This window comes from Ictalurus punctatus, chromosome 20, assembly GCF_001660625.3.
Source record: "Ictalurus punctatus breed USDA103 chromosome 20, Coco_2.0, whole genome shotgun sequence".
In the NCBI taxonomy this organism is placed as follows: Eukaryota; Metazoa; Chordata; class Actinopteri; order Siluriformes; family Ictaluridae; genus Ictalurus; species Ictalurus punctatus.
The window spans coordinates 11,887,864-11,904,749 of record NC_030435.2 but is presented as its reverse complement, the minus strand read 5'-3'; the positions used below and the strand labels follow the sequence as shown (position 1 = coordinate 11,904,749).

The following is a 16,886-nucleotide window of genomic DNA, read 5'->3' as shown; positions in this document are numbered from 1 at the left end:
AGCCTGACAAGATGATCCAAAGCATAGGAGTAAATCCTAGTCCTAGAAGTAAATGAAAGATTGATCTCCAGTTTTTGGAAGTATTTGCTTGCAGTTAATGGCTTACTAGATTAACGCTGGCATCTGCTATATAAATTTGATACACAAAAACAGTCTAAATAGTTTTTAAAAAATCCTTTCACTCGTAGGCCACCATCGCTGTTTACATCACAATGCATTCTGGGTAGTGACGTCAAATGGTTGCAATGGTCTTGATTCTCCAGTGACCCTACAGTGATACAAACATGTCTTCTGTTCAGCCTTTTCAATTTGACCCTGACCGCAACATAAGCGTGGAGACTAACATAGAAGACATTACTCAAAATGTACATCAAAATGAAGACAATCTGAGAGGTGAGGAGGCGAGAGTGGGGCAAAATCTATGGTGTCTGTGTAGTAACTGCACATCTATGAGGACGAGAGTGTTTGTTGTAAAGAGCTCTACCTTCTGTCAGCAGCTGTTCAAGCTAAGCATAGGGATTAAACTATCATTTTATGATAAAATGTATTCTAATATCAATAATTTTAGAGATTATCAGCCATCGCCTTCGTATACGTTATCCTGTTAAAATTCCGCCAGCCCTCCGGCACGTTGTCGCCATGTTTGGGGGAAATCTATTTCTACGTACACAGTGATATACCTTTGGAAAGCTAAGATTCCTGTGATTCGATTGATATAAAACATTTCAAGTTACAATCACAACAGCAGCTACAATCAACATCTCTGTCAGGCCACCAACATACAAACAAACATTTATGAAACTCACATATGAAGCCTCATAGTAGTCCACTGATCCATAACATCCTGACAAAAACAGACTTGTTACACTGGCAAAGGTCCAAACAATCCAATTATGTAAAAATATTTAGTCCACCTTTCAAAAGACACCAAAACCATGCAAATACTCCATGGTTCAAGAACAGCTTTAATTTTACTTTGGGTATGCGTTGGATAGGCATTTTAGACTAATTTTACAGGAGCTTTACATTATGAGAATATACAGAAAAACGCACTAACAAGATGCTTACGGGTTTGATTATACAGTGGGGGAAATAAGGCTATTCACATAAAATTTTCACAAGACATCAGTATTCACTCAAGAAATCTGGAAATATAAAAAAATTCACAACATTAAAGTCCATAAATAAAGTTATGTTTAATAAAGGAGAATGATACCGGAAAAACGGATTGAACATACTAACTGTTATTGATTTAATACTTAGTGGAGAAGCCTCTGTTTGTAATGACAGTTGCAAGATTTCGGTTGCAGTATTCAGGTGTGATTTTGGCCCATTCTTCTAAATTTATTGTCTTTAAATCTTGTTAAATTGGATTCAAGTCAGGTGATTGACTGGGCCATTCTAACACCTTGATTTTTTCTCTGAAACCAATAGAGAGTTTCCTTTGCTGTATGCTTTGGATCATCCTGGTGGATGGCCGCAGATTCTTCTTAAGAATCTCCCGTTAAAGGGCTCCATTCATCGTTCTTTCAATTATATGAAGTCTGCCAGTACCATGCGATGAAAACAGCCCCAGCATGATGCGTCCACCTCCAAACTTCACTGTTGGTATAGTGTTTTTAGGGTAATGTGCACTGCCATTTCTTCTCCAAACATGGTGTGTAGTATGACAGCCAAAAATGACATTTTTCTCTTGTCTGACCAGACCACACTCTCCCCTTATTTCATAGCCTTGTCCAAATGAGCTGTAGCAACTTTAAACAATCTTTGATATGCCTTTTCTTTAGTAATGGAGTCTTGCGGGGTGAGCATGAGCAGTGGATATTGTTTTCTCTATGACGATGGCACCTCCTGCCTCCAAGTGTTTCTGGAGCTCTTTCCAAGTGGTCCTTGGCTCTTGGGCTACTCTTCTGACTCCCTGTTCAGAAATCTTGCGAGGAGCTTCTGTGCGTGGCTGGTTGATGATGGAGTGATGTTGCTTCCACTTGTGGATAATGGCCGCAATGGTGCTTACTGGAGGATTCAGAAGTTTTGAAATACGTCTGTATCCGATTCCATCAATGTTGCAACATTAAGGTTGTGAAGGTCTTGGGAGAGCTCTTTGCTTTGACCCATCATGAGATGTTTCTTGTGTGACACCTTGGTAATGAAAAGCCTTTTTATAGACCATCAATTTACTAATCCAGCTGATATTAATTTGCACAGGTAGGAGGTATAATTAGTTACGGATTTCAACTGGTTCCGTGCCTTACCTTGCCTTGGAGAACTGGTTTTTCATAGCATGTTCGATACTTTTTTCCTTTGTCATTCCACTTTATTACACATAACTTTATTTATGGACTTTACTGTTGTGAATTCTTTATATCTGTGGATTTCTTGAGTTAATACTGATGTCTTTTGAAAATTTCATGTGGATAGCCTCATTGGAAACATATTTACTGAAAAAAAAAAATGTACGTGTCCAATACTTATTTCCCCCACTGTTTTTACACATATTCCCTGTATCACAGTACACAAAAACAAGAACACTACAGCCAAAAGTAGCACAGTGTGGCATTCTTTTCCTGCTGAGAGGGCTAGTAGCTAATTCTTTTGCGTGCTCAAGTGCAACCGTTTTACATCATCGACTAAGAGTGCATTGCACATGTAACGTAATGGCGCCGTCCGTAGGTTAAAATATGTATTAAACATTAAGGATCTTTAAAATAATGAAAATATTGAATGTGTTTCTAACAATGTATTTTAGTAGGAGAGAGCAATTATTGCATGTTAAGGCCTACAAGTATTCACAGTCGGGGTTCCTTTTAGATTTTTATATCAGTGATAGGTGTTGGATAACTTTTTTTGCTTCAATAAAATAAATAAATAAAAAACTTTATTGTGTGTTTACTCAGATTGCCTTTGTTTTATGCTGTATTTCCTTTGAAGATCTAAAACTGTTTAGAATGAGATATACACAAAACAGAAAAAATCAGGATGGGGCGAATAATTTTTCACAGGACTGTACAAGTATGAGTAAGATTACACCTCTTGTCTTTTTTATTCAAATGAACACCAATATTATTCAGTTTAATACTTAAAATTCTCATTGTCTGGGTCCTCAGATGTCCTTCAATCACCAATATTCAATGTGTTCATTGTGTGGGTAATAAGACATATGGTTTGATTTAATGCTCAATAAAAATATTTGAAACTGTATTTTTATCAATGAAAAAATTAATTTCATTGTTTTCAACTTGATTGAGGAGAATTTTCTCCTGTCACTGATAGAGCTAGCAATCATTTAGTTTCCCTATTGTCTGCTATTGTTGCAAGTTGTCCAACTCTGTTATGGTCTGCACTGTTATGCTCTGTGCTGGTCGTTCATTCATTATTTAAGAGAAACGACAATGTGAATCTAAGGGCAAACAATGACAGATTTGTTTAATAATAAAAAAATACGTTTTTGATGCTGCTGAAAGTCCAGTATGGGTGTTAAACAAAACTGAATTCCTGCGTTCACTGTTTTAAACCACGAGGAACCCATCGCCACTCAGCATCCACCCCGTGCATCCTCATAAGACAGAGACTACACACACACACACATAAAGAGGCCTGGGCACACGCGTGCAATATTGTAGTCAGCTCACAGACATGGCTCAAGACACAGGGCCATAGCACATATGCAGGGCCAGGCAATGGCATTTCTTAATTTATTCCTCAGAGTAGCTGTCTGCATTCTCCCCGTTTCAGATTAAGCCATAGCATTGTCCACGGGACAGGTGTTTATTGTTGTTATTCCGTTATATGTGTGCACAACTTGCACACAAGGAGGGATGGAGAGATCGCAATACAACTTGTTTTCTTTGTAGGAACAGAAGTCAGCACTCGAGCAGCAAAGCCCCAAGAGATACCTTTGCACTGGCATGGAAGGTGCCTGTCTCCTGTAAGCAGGGAGAGATTTAGATGTCGATGTGGACTGGGGACAGATGTCCCAAAGGCCCTCCTGGCACCACATTTTTCCACAGCAGTGTTTGCACCTGTGCCCCATCGTACAGGATTTACCATGACAATAATAAGTGGGGAGAATGCACACAATATTCTGTTTCACACCACAAATTGCCTCATTTATATCTCACCAATATCTATCAACATCTAAGCAGTGTCATGTGGATGAACATGTGGCAATATAATCACCAAAGCATATAGCCTAGTAAAAAAAATGTTTTTTACCTTAGCTGACGTAGGGCTGCAACTAACGATTATTTTGATGATTGATTATTTTGATCAATTGATTTGTCGATTATTTCTTTGATTAGTTGGGTTAAAAGACTAATTTTTATTTTCTGTATTTTTTTTTGGGGGGGGGGGGGGTTGAAAAATATTTCACATTGTGAAAATTGAAGGCTATGAAAAAGGTAGTAAATGTATCTATGCTATACATTGTGTAAAGGATTTTTTTTTTAATATTAACATTATATTTTGGAAACAAAAAAATAACTGATTGTCCACAAGCTTTAAAGCAGAAGATAAATCACTATATTAAAAATGCTATTAAAAATATATATATAAATAAATTTTAAAAAATAAAGAAAAAGAAAAAGAAAAAGCAAAGCACAAACTAAGTGTTAACTGGTAAGAGGCAGTAACACACATTCACTCATTTGAACACAGTAGCATGTTACTTTTTTCTGTAAATGTATGGCACTTCTTACATTTATATAGAATTACATTACAGTTACTGCTCTCATAAAAAACACAATTAATTTTGTTTCTAAACATGTTGTCAAACAACATATTTGCTAAAAATTTCTATTTTAGTCAATTATTGCGCTTCCTTTCTATTGCACGCTGTTTGATTAATGTGCATGTGTGGACTCGTGTTCATTCAGTTAAATTTAATGGAGACTCACTTGCTGTCAGGACAAGCCTTTATGCCAAATGGAAATACTGGCATGAATTTCTAACATTTACAGATAAATAAATTTAAAAATGTCATTTCTGCACTGAAGAAAACATGTCTGGAACACATTAAAAACACACGCATCTGTCACAGCATCTGACATGACAAGCCACATTAATACACTAGCGAGTTTGTTTGAAGCACATAATATAAAACATTCTCAGGTTTTGGACAACCTGGATCATGCACTTTTCCCGCAGCAGCTTACTCTGTGACCTCAACTAATCAATAATGAAATTCGTTGTCAATTATTTTAATTATCGATTTTACCAATTAGTTGTTGCAGCCCTAAGCTGAGGGGTATGTTTCTTGCTTTCCTTTGAGAAACCTCTTCCACAGGGTCATCAAAATCCAGTTCCCTCACCAGTTCACATTCTATGGCTATTAAAGACAGTGAGTTGAGATGTCCTTTTGACATTTTGGTTCTTAGGTCATTTTTTACTTTTTCCATGAGATAAAATGAACGTTCTCCTTCACAGTTGCTGACTGGCAGTGTGAGGAATATACACATTGGGGAAAACCAATGGCAGTCCATAATCTATAATTGTTTTGAGTACCTTTGATGGTGATCTGTCCAGCTCCATTGAAATGAAATATCTGAACTGAATCAGCTCATCAGCAAGACAGCTGTTCAAATCATCAGGGTAAGCAGAGGAAAGGTTATGGGCTTCTGTAATAATGTTCCTGTCTGATTTTGAGTCTGGCATCAATAGAACCAAAAAGATTATTCGTGTTTATGGGCATCCAGAATGTGATCAAGGCCGTTGACAAGATTATAAATAGTAGAATTAAATGTGTGCACTTGAATTTTATGACTTCCACTAAAGCCTGCATCATCATCTCTGGGCTCATTCGCTAAAGTTTTTATTTTTTTGATTTGTTGAACTTCATCCTTATAGGACTGACATACACCTGGCACACTTAAAGCTCCCTCTCATAGTGGTTAAATAGTTCTCGTTGCGGTGATACAAACTCACACAATTATTCAAGCAACTGCTGTCAGAAGGTTCATATCACTTTTTTGTAGACATAACCTGTAAGGGAGCGAGTCTTACCACCCAGACCACTATCCCTTAGGGAAGATGGATATTTTGAGCGTCGGTTGTGGAAAGCAGCAGCCCCTCTGTTAATAAGAATACTTTTCACCGAATCCTTGTTTATATTTTCCCACAATTTTGGGTCCCTGTTTTTTTAGCCAAAACGCATGGTCATCTTCATCTTTCTTACTCTTATCGTCCTGCTTAACCTGACATGGTGTCGCTGGCATGCTTTGATATCATCACAGGGCAGCTCAGTATCGCTGCTGTCACAGTTAGTTGTGTTAACGTCATCTTCACTTGAAACAATGGGAACTTGGTTGTTAGCATCAGGCGTGTTTGCACCGATTTTAAAAAAAGCTGGAGATTGTTGGTAGCTTTTGTACCAATTCAGCTTCTATTCCTTCTTTTTCTTTTTTTCTTTTTCTTTTCATTGCTACACTTGCTTGTGGTTTTTAACTAATTTTTATTATATTTATGAACCCAGCTGTCTTCTACACGAGAGTCATGAAATGATTTTCACTCGCCCATAGATGTCCTTCTTCACAACACAAACATTGCTATTTTAAATTATTTTATTTTATTTTTTCGAAATTAATACAACTTCAAAACTGCAAAGATAATACAATTATGACAGTATTAAACAATGCTCTGTTATTGACAAAAAAAAATCATATATGAAAAAATATACACATCTAAAAATATGCCAGGTTTGAGGGCCCCCTGCTGGTCTGGTGCCCTGGGCAAGTGCCCAATAGGCCCGTGCGTAAATCCGTGCCTGCCTGTAAGCCGAAACAGACCCACCCGTTCAGGATCTCTCTCTCTCTCTCTCTCTCTCTCTCTCTCTCTCTCTCTCTCTAACGCACACTGTCTCACTCCCCCGGTGAGCAGCAGCCCCTTGGTAACGACGGTTGGTTACCGGGAGCGCCCCGTCGACACGCGGAAAACAGAAGAAGATGTGCACCGCGCGAGCTCACCCAATGCAGAAAGAGAGACGGATGACGGATGGTAGCTCACGAAGGGAAATGGGGGGATGGGGGGGGGGACCAGTCCCAAAACAGAACGCATAAACAGATTCACCTATCAACACAGCCTCCGCCCGTACTTCATAATCACGAGTAAGGTGTTTTTGGTATGTCGGTGACGATGCACGCGTATTCCACAACACCAGAGCGCGCGTCTGACTATATTGTGAAATCACTGACGGTTATTTGAGCACAAGGACGCCGCCGATTTTATATATATATATATATATATATATATATATATATATATATATATATATATATATATTTACACACACACACACACACATACACACATATAACCTATATACGCACAGACCCATATATATATATATATATATATATATATATATATATATATATATATATATATATATACTAGCTATATATACGCGTATGTATATGTTCAGAAAAAATAGAAGAGCTTCTATACGCACCTATATGCTTCTATATGTGCCTGTGAAGCCCACGTTTCACGTTCGCTGCGTGCGGGATCTCTACCCACTGATGGTGCTCACGATAATGTCCGGTTCACGCTTCCCTTAGCGGGCTTCTTTCTTTTCTGTTGTGTTTTCTCGCTTTATTGCCCTCTCCAACGGCTACCATTTACTGCAGCAAAAACGGTGCGACTGAAAGAAGATAGAAGCTGGGAGGGAGTTAGGGAAGGGAGGGGTATGGCGCGAAAGGGGTGGGGGGGAGGGGGGCGGTGGATTTTAATACGATTTGGCCCGTACCATTTGGAAACAGGGCCAAAGCACACTGCCTGAGCGAGGGAGAGGCTCAACCCGTGTCTATAATAATAATAATAATAATAATAATAATAATTATTATTATTATTATTATTATTATTATTATTATTATTGTTGTTGTTGTTGTTGTTGTTGTTGTTGTTGTTTCAAATAGTAGGTAAAAAGCTGTGTCTGGGTCTTTTCCATGATTTGCACAGTGGGATGTCCAGGTTTAAACACATGGAGTGAAAAGGGTGGAGGAAGAGGGTGCTATAATTAGGTGGAACACTAAGGGCTGTCACCACCTAATTATAATACCCTTCAAATGTATTGGAATTTTGTTTTTGCTATACACTGAAGACATTTGTGTTTGAGATTAAAAGATGAATATAAGACATCAGAATTTCAGCTACTTTCATTTCCTGATATATATATATATATATATATATATATATATATATATATATATATATATATATATATATATATATATATAATTTTTTGAGATGCACCTGTGTGTGTGTGTGTGTGTGTGTGTGTGTGTATGTACAGTATCTCACAAAAGTGAGTACACCCCTCACATTTTTGTAAATATTTGATTATATCTTTTAATATATATATATATATATATATATATATATATATATATATATATAGAGAGAGAGAGAGAGAGAGAGAGAGAGAGAGAGAGAGAGAGAGAGAGAGACTGTTAGACATTTCAAATGGTTTTTGCAGTAACTTACTGGCGACACTGTTGCCAGTACAGTATGTTACTGAAATTGAGATTTACAGTACCATAACCATATTTCAGTTTTACAGTAATAAATGATATATATATATATATATATATATATATATATATATATATATATATATATATATATATATATATATATATAATTACAGTAAGAATATCTGCAGAAAAACCAGAAGGACTCCGGCATATGGAGATTGAGACAGGCCGAGGTCAACAACAGCAGAATAATCCTTATCTTCACAGTCAGGGAATGAGCAGAAACAGAATCAGAGGCAGGCTAGGGTCAAAACCAGGAGGGCAGTCCAACACTGTCGGTGGTGTAATGGCAATGGGAAAATGGAACCAACAGCAACTGGAGCAAATTGGAATGAATAGAAAACATAACTAATAATGGTAAAAGGAAAGCAGCACAGCAAGACAGGAATACACAGCACAAGGCAGGAAGAAGGCACAAAACACTTTGGCAAGGACATAGCAATATGGCGGTGCGGTGGCTTCACTTTTATGACATCATGAGCAATCCAGTTGTTTGTTAGAGATCAGTTGTCTCACTTAATCCAAGTTCATCCACTCAAATTCGGTTATCTGGCGAAGGAAGGATGACACTCTGTGGTTGATGATTGTCATCTTCCTCTTCACAATTTCTACTGTCTTACGACTCACTCCTGTTTTTGCGGTGCATTTTGTTCCATCCTCTGGATTTATCCTCACAAAGAATTTTTAGGCAACAGACAATAAATGGGGGGGAAATAAATAAATAAATAATGGAAAACACATTTAATACCGGTAGTTAGCCAAATTTCCATGACTTTTTGCATGGGCAAAAAAGGTTTTAAAATTGGCAGTAAGGCGGCTACAAATCTTACAGCTGTACATATTGCTAGCATTTGCTTCACAAGAAATACTGATACAAAAAGATCATTATAAATGGAATATTGACCATAATGGATCTCTGTCCTGTCTGCTAATGAAAGACACCCTCGTAACACTACTTAAGCTTTGAACAAGTTCTCCACCTTTCTCTGTTGCTTATACAGTTATCATTCTCTTTTCCATTTATTAAAAATATTACTTTAAAAATACAAATTTTAATTTGGTTAAGCCGTTAGTTAAATACAACATTAGCGCAGTTCAAGCTAAGTTTGTTACCACTAATGCTTACATGCAAATGTTAACCTAGGTTAATTCAGGTGCACAAATATGACAACTGCGGGAATTGTCAGTACAAAGGTTTTTTTTTTTTTTTTTTTTTACCTTGCTTGCTTATTCTCTCAAGGAGAAAAATCTTCGTACAAAGCTCTTTCATCAGTGTATCACATAGGTGTTCTCCAGAACTGTACCGCTAAGCTCCCTCCCTGGCACAACCTGTGGCACAGCTGTGGTTCCTAATCTGATTCTGTACCTTAAGGCAAAGCCTGGCAAAAATGAGTAAAAGAAAAAAATGACTATGTAAATAAAAAAAAAAAAACATGGTGCATTGACACTAAAAGCTGTTACGGTAAATACAGTGATATACATAAATAAATAAAAAAGTTAATTTCTGCATATGGTGTTTGATGTCACAGAAGATTCCCATGATGCAAATGGAATTACTGTTATTTACTGTTAAGAAAATTTGCAGTATTATAATGGGTGCTATATAGTAAATAACAGTAAAAATTACAGAAATGTCTAACAGTGCATGTTAAACAACTTAGAACATGAGCAGATTATTTCTTTCTCCACACTTTACCCTTTCCACCACCTTGGTAGAGGTTAATCTTGGTTCCAGAAAAACATTTTGGCCCATCTCTGTATCTCTTTGCAAATTCCAATCTGGCCTTCTGATTCATATTGCTGATGAGGTTTGTATCTTGTGGTATGACTTCTTTTTTTTGCTCTCAAAGTCTTCTTTAAATGGTGGCTTGTGATGCCTTCACCCCTGCCCTGTGTAGGTTGTTGGTGATGTCACTGACTGTTGTTTTTGAGTTTTTCTTCACATAGCTCTCACGATGTATCTGTCATCAAATGCTGTTGTTTTCCTTGGCTAACTTGTTTCATGGCTTTTGTTAGTATACCAGTGGTTTCTTTCTTATTCAGGACTTTCCAAATTGTTGTATTGGCTATACCTAGTGCTTGCACAATTACGCAGATTGAGTTTCCCTTTTTTCACAACTTCAAAATGGATTACTTTTCTCCTATACAGCTCTCTTCATATTGGTTTATCCTTTTAACAAAAAGGCAGTCTTCACTGGCAAAAGCCAGGGCTCAAACCAAGAATAGACATCCAGATCTATTAACTGTTTAAACAATCAATCTAATAGGGCACAACTGGGCAACAAAAAACACCTGTGAGTCACACTTTCCAATATTTTTGCTCTCCTGAAAAATGTGTGAGTTCGAACAAAAGGTGCCATGTTCTAAGTTGTTTAACACATCTAGATGTAAATATCTGGAAATGAAAGCTGAAATTCTGATCTTATTATCTCATTCATGTTTTTGTTCTAAAAACCAAATGTCTTCAATGTATAGTAAAAACAAAAACAAAAATTTGGCCTTGCAATATACTGTAGCCTAAAGATATAATGCAAAGTTGCATTTGCAGTATATCTTATTTGTGCAAAAGAAGTGGCCACAATTATAAAGTTAATGTACTGGTGTGCTTTGTAGATCCTAACAGTTAAGAGCAATATCTAACACAAGCTAGTTATAGTTATAGCTAGTCATTACGTCTGCATGAATTGCAATAAAGGAAAAGACTTCTCCAAGATCTGATCTGAGGTCAAAGCTGGGGTGGCTGTAGCCCCGAAGATTCATTCTTTAGCCCTGAATAATTCTCTAATTGGAGCGATTTATCACGTAACTAAACATCAGTGAAAGAAGACAGCCTGTAATTTTATATGTTCAGTGAACAGAGGTAAGACCAATCAGACAAGGTTTAAAGGAAAATACATGGAAATACTTGTGTCTTATTGGCTCTAAATTCTGCCAAACACTAGCTCACAGTCAGTGTGAGGACAAATGGATATACGCCAATTATTTTTAAAACCAGTAAATAGGTTGAAACTGAAACAGTAACATCCTCTCATGCTGAACAGGAAGGTGTGTAAATGTCTATATGAGTTTATGAATATGTATAAGTTATGTGAATATGATATGAGCAGAGCATAAGGAAAGATAACATACTCTGCATGGCACTGTAGCAGCTAAACCCATACAATAATAGCTTAGTTGTGCCTCCCCTTGGCAAACGACACCAAACTAACCTAGTCTTCTGTTAGATAGCTAAAAAGTTTGAGATTTTATCAGTCTGGTAGTCCTGCAAAGAGTGATAAATAGCGATTAGCCCTTACAAGCAAGAAAAAAAAATGTATGCAAACAGTCTGTTTAGAAGTAAGTTTTAAAAAGTTCTAAAACGAGAAGAATCTGGGCTCTATGGAAGCCCTAAGCATCCATATAATTTTTTTCTTTCTTGTTTTCTCGTGATCACGTGACTTAATTTTCTCATAATCTGGACCTAATGTGTACTCGACATCCATCATCCCGAAGTCAATTGGTTTTTTTCAATGGGTTTTTGGTTAAATGACTGAAATAAGGTCTGTGGTTAACATAATCTCAAGATATGTTCACATTTTATACTATGACATAAAATACATCAGTAATACCCTGTTTGTGATTTTGTTAACACGGTTATTAATAAGTGACTAAATGAGACTACAGAGGTTGTCGGGACATTAAACTTCATCACACCAAACAGGAAAACTCATCTACTACAGCCCCGTTGTGTTTATACTCGCACTCTTGCAAACTATTCTAACTCAAACTTTCCAACTTGGAGATTTATTAATTTATAGTATTTTCCAATTGTAATGTTTTTAAAATAAAGATTGAAAGAAGCGTAGTGGTAGTGTCGTTTGTTTATAGCCTAACATTAGCTTTTTACTTCTGCGATTGTAATAGGCTTCAAAATTCATAAAAGTTGTATTCATTTGTGAAGATTATCTTGATGAACAAAACATTTAAGAATCATAAACTTTTGTTGGTCAAAGAGTTTATTTTCTGCAATAAACCAAAATCCAGTGGAAAAAACCTATCAGGGCTTTGTCGAGGGAAGCAGGGTGATGCTAACTTCCGGGTTTGCCTACATAAATACGTCATCCCTTGCAGGATTGACGACTTTCACATTAGTGTCCAACACTTGAGTAAGGGAAACCCCTCTCTTTTAATACGGAGATAAAGCCCATCTCTAAAGCGGGTAATTATTAAATTTATGATGGTGAAGATGTCAAAGTGCATGTAGCCTAATGGCCTACCAGTCCCATTCACAAGCGCAAGTGTTTCTCTGGATAAAATTATGTCTTGAGAAAACAGCTTTTGGTTATGTAAAAATCACGAAAAATTAAGTCGAGAAAACAACAAAGAAAAAATAAATAAATAATGCATGGTTGCTAATGGCTTCCGTAGGGCTCAGCCCCGGATGATTAACAGTTCAGCTAACACCCTGCACTGTCTCCTTGTGCCACCCATGTGGCCACGCCCCTGGATTAGTGGCTCCATGTACACTGGCTAGGGTGACGCGCAGGATCAGAAATAGAGGCGTGGAGGACGGACGGAGTAAATGGCCACGAGGGGATTAGGATTAGTTTTGCACGCGGATTACGCGCTGTGAGGCGCGGGGTTATCCTAAATATAGAGAGGCAGATAGGCGCGCGTGCTGCTGTAAACCTGCACCAGCAACCGGAGCAGGAAGTCTCCGTATGAGCCACGAACCGCCAGTCCAAGCGACACCGACCCATCTTTTAGTCCTGTTATAGCTCGCAATTTACCTCCGATTAGATTATTTTTTTTGCTATTATATAAAGAGATTAGATATAGAAAAGCTGATAACGTCACAAAGTGCATAATATTGCGACAAGCAGTAAACATGCATGCACGAAGTACAGTGTTATCATCTAACGGGTGTTGCCCACTGTTCTCCGTTATCAGGAAAATACGCATTCGTACAGCTTGAAGCCACTGCGCGCATCAGCTGTTCCGGTATTCATTCAATAATGGGGATATTCAGGATATTCAGTCTTGCTTCAGGGCTTTATTTCCATTACCGCTAATAATTCAATACTGGATTTAAAATATTCTTAAATATTAGAAATACTATTGCCAATTAGGTTAATTGTTTAATAGCGTACTAATAGGACAACACAAGGACAACTTAATCAGTGTGTTAGTGTATTTAACACATTTGTGTTATTTTTAACACATATTTGTGTGGAAATATTTAACACATAATGTGTTCATTTTTAACACATCTCTGTGTCTAGTTAAGAACAACACATTTTGTGTTGCTTTCAACACAATCGCTTTGTTAGTATATTTCCACACAGAGATGTGTGAAAAATAACAAAAATAACAGAGATGTGTTGTTTTTCCCTCTACAATTTTGAGTGTAACTTAACATCAATGTACCTTTTGAATTGGAGTGTTTAATATCAAACAGTTCAGCTGTAGAGGAACCTCTTCATCATTGTGTGAGAGCCAATCAGTGCACACTCGTGAAAATCAATAGGACACTGATGTCTCTCTCCATCTCTCTGACAGCCATTCTTTCTGCCTTTCCCTCTATCTCTGTCTTCTCTGCATGCAATTCAGGCCAATTCTCCTTCAGACAGCCTCCACTGGCAAGGCCTCAGACAAGTACATTATTGCTGAAGCAAATTGTAAGCAAGATGGATGCTTTCTGTAGTGAACAAGTTGCTACTTCCTGATCCAGTGTTCCTACATTCTGCGTGTGCATGTACAGGCGCATCTAAAAAAAATTAGAATATCATGGAAAAGTTTGTTTATTTCCGTAATTTAATTCAAAAAGTGGAACTTTAATATATTCTAGATTCATTACATATAAAGTGAAATATTTCAAGCCTTTTTTGTTTTAATCTTGATGATTACGGCTTACAACTCATGGAAATCAAAATTCCAATATCTCAAAATATTAGAATAAAGAATTTATAATACAGACTCATATAAATACGTTCAATACTTATTTCCCCCACTGTGAGTGTGTGTGTGTGTGTGTGTGTGTAAACATGTAAGCAATGATTTACATTTTTGCAGACCAAGTACATCCAGTGGTATTCCTTAATGCATGTGGCCTCTTTCAGCAGGATAATGCACCCTGCTACACTTCAGGGATGGTTTGAGGAACATGATAAAGAGTTCAAGGTGTTGCCTCCAAATTCCCCAGAGCTCAATCCGATTGAGCATCTGTGGGATGTGCTGGACAAACAAGATCCATGGAGGCCCCACTTCTCAACTTACAGGACTTGTTAAGGATCTGCTGCGAATGTCTTGGTGCCAGATACCACAGCACACCTTCAGAGGTCTTGTGGAGTTTATACCTCGACAGGTTAGAGCTGTTTTGGCACAGTCTTAGGCAGGTGGTTTTAAGGTTTTAATGTTATGGCCAAGAACAGAAAGCTAAGGCTGCATGTTATGTTTATACACACACACACACACACACACACACACACACACACACACACACACACACACACACACACACACACACACACACACACACACACACACACACACACACTTGCTGAGCACATTTGAACACCTGAACACCTAGCCTTGGGTAATGTTCACATCAACCATCAGAATGGGGGGAAAAAAGTAATTTCAGGAATTTTGACTGTGGTATGATTTTTGGTGCTAGACAGGTAGGTTTTTTAAAAAATAGTATTATAAATATAGTAGAGTATTTCTATACCTGCTGATTTCCTGGGAGTTTCATACACAACAGTCTCTAGAATTGGAACCTTGAAGCAGATGGGCTACAACAGTGGAAGACCACATAGGGTTCCACTTCTGTCAGCCAAGTACAGAAACCTGAGGCTGCAGTGGACATAGGCTCACCAAAACTGGACAGTTGAAGACTGGTAAAATGTAGCCTGGTCTGATGAAGCTCGATTTCTGCTGAGGCATACAGAATTTGGCATTAACAGCATGAATCCATGGACTCAACCTGCCTTATGTCAATAGTCCAGGCTGGTGGAGGTGGTGTAATGTTGTGGGGAATGTTTTCTTGGCACACTTTGGACCCATTAAAACCAATCAATCATCTCTTGAATGCTACAGCCTAGCACAATTCCAAAAAATTGGGACAGTATAGAAAATGCAAAAAAAAAAACCAAACAAAAAAAAAATTCTTTTAGTAACACCTATTAAGCATTTGGGCACTGAAGACACCAGTTGGTTAAGTTTAGCAAGCGGAATTTTCCCACATTCATCCATTATGCATTTCTTCAGCTGCGCAACTGTACGGGGCCTTCATTGCCTTATTTTGCACTTCATAATGTGCCACACATCGGACCTGATTCGGAGAAAGGTCAGGACTGCAGGTAGGTCATACTAGCACCCGCACTCTCTGCTTATGCAACCATGTGCTTGTAGTCCGGGCAGAATGTGGTTTGGCATTGTCCTGCTCTGGATGGCAGCATATGTTGCTCCAAAATGTATATATATCTCTTTCTGCATTAATGGTGTCTGTCAGATGTGCAAGTTACCCATGCCATGAGCACTGACACACTCCCATACTATGACAGATGCTGGATTTTGGACTTGATGCTGATAACAGCTTGGATGGTCCTTTTCCTATTCGGACCACAAAATACGATTCCACTGTGCTCCATCTCAGTCCATCTCAGATGTGACCGAGCCCAGAGAAGTCGGAGGCGCTCCTGGACAGTGTTGATGTATGGCTTCCGCTTTGCATAGTAAAGCCTTAACTTGTATCTGTGGATGCAGCAGCGAATGGTGTTGACTGACAAAGGTTTACTAAAGTATTCCTGAGCCCATGTCAGGATCTCTATTACAGACTCATGACAGCTTTTAAGACAGTGACGTCTGAGAGATCTGAGGTCACGTGCATTCAGAAGTGGTTTTGGACTAGGCCTTTTTGGAGGCTACTTATATACTATGATTAGATGATTGCCTCACCAGTTTTACATCACCTTATTTCAACTTGTCATATTGCTGTTAGTCCTAAATTGCCCTTTTTTGGAACGTGCATCATGCATTACTTTCAAAATATAAGTTTACCATCAACAAACTATGTAGTTGATTAGGTAAAACATAAAATACCTTGTCTTTATATGTTTTTTGTTTAAATACAAATCAAAGTAAATTTACAAATAATTTCTCTTTGTTTTTAGTAGCATTTTCCATTTTAGCATTTTCCCAACTTTTTCGGAATTGGGGTTGTACTATGTGCATCTCTTCATGACCACAATTTACCCATCTTCTAATGGCTACTTCCAGGATGATAATGCACCATGCCACAAAGTAAAAGTTATATCAAACTGCATTCTAAAAAATGCTGGGTTATTTTTTCTACCCAAATACTGGGTTGAGCCTTTGGGG

At 37.8% G+C, this 16,886-nt stretch overlaps 1 protein-coding gene across 4 annotated transcripts in view; it reads right to left on the bottom strand.

Annotated features, from left to right (window-relative positions):
• cadm3 (cell adhesion molecule 3) overlaps nt 1-7,655 on the bottom strand; it is a 203,011-nt gene extending 195,356 nt beyond the window's left edge. For all 4 annotated transcript variants that reach the window (XM_053688579.1, XM_053688581.1, XM_053688580.1 and 1 more), the window contains exon 1: nt 7,442-7,655. The gene's annotated coding sequence lies outside the window, so the exon portion shown is untranslated. The remainder of the gene's footprint in view (nt 1-7,441) is intronic.
• Nucleotides 7,656-16,886: the final 9,231 nt, after the last annotated feature.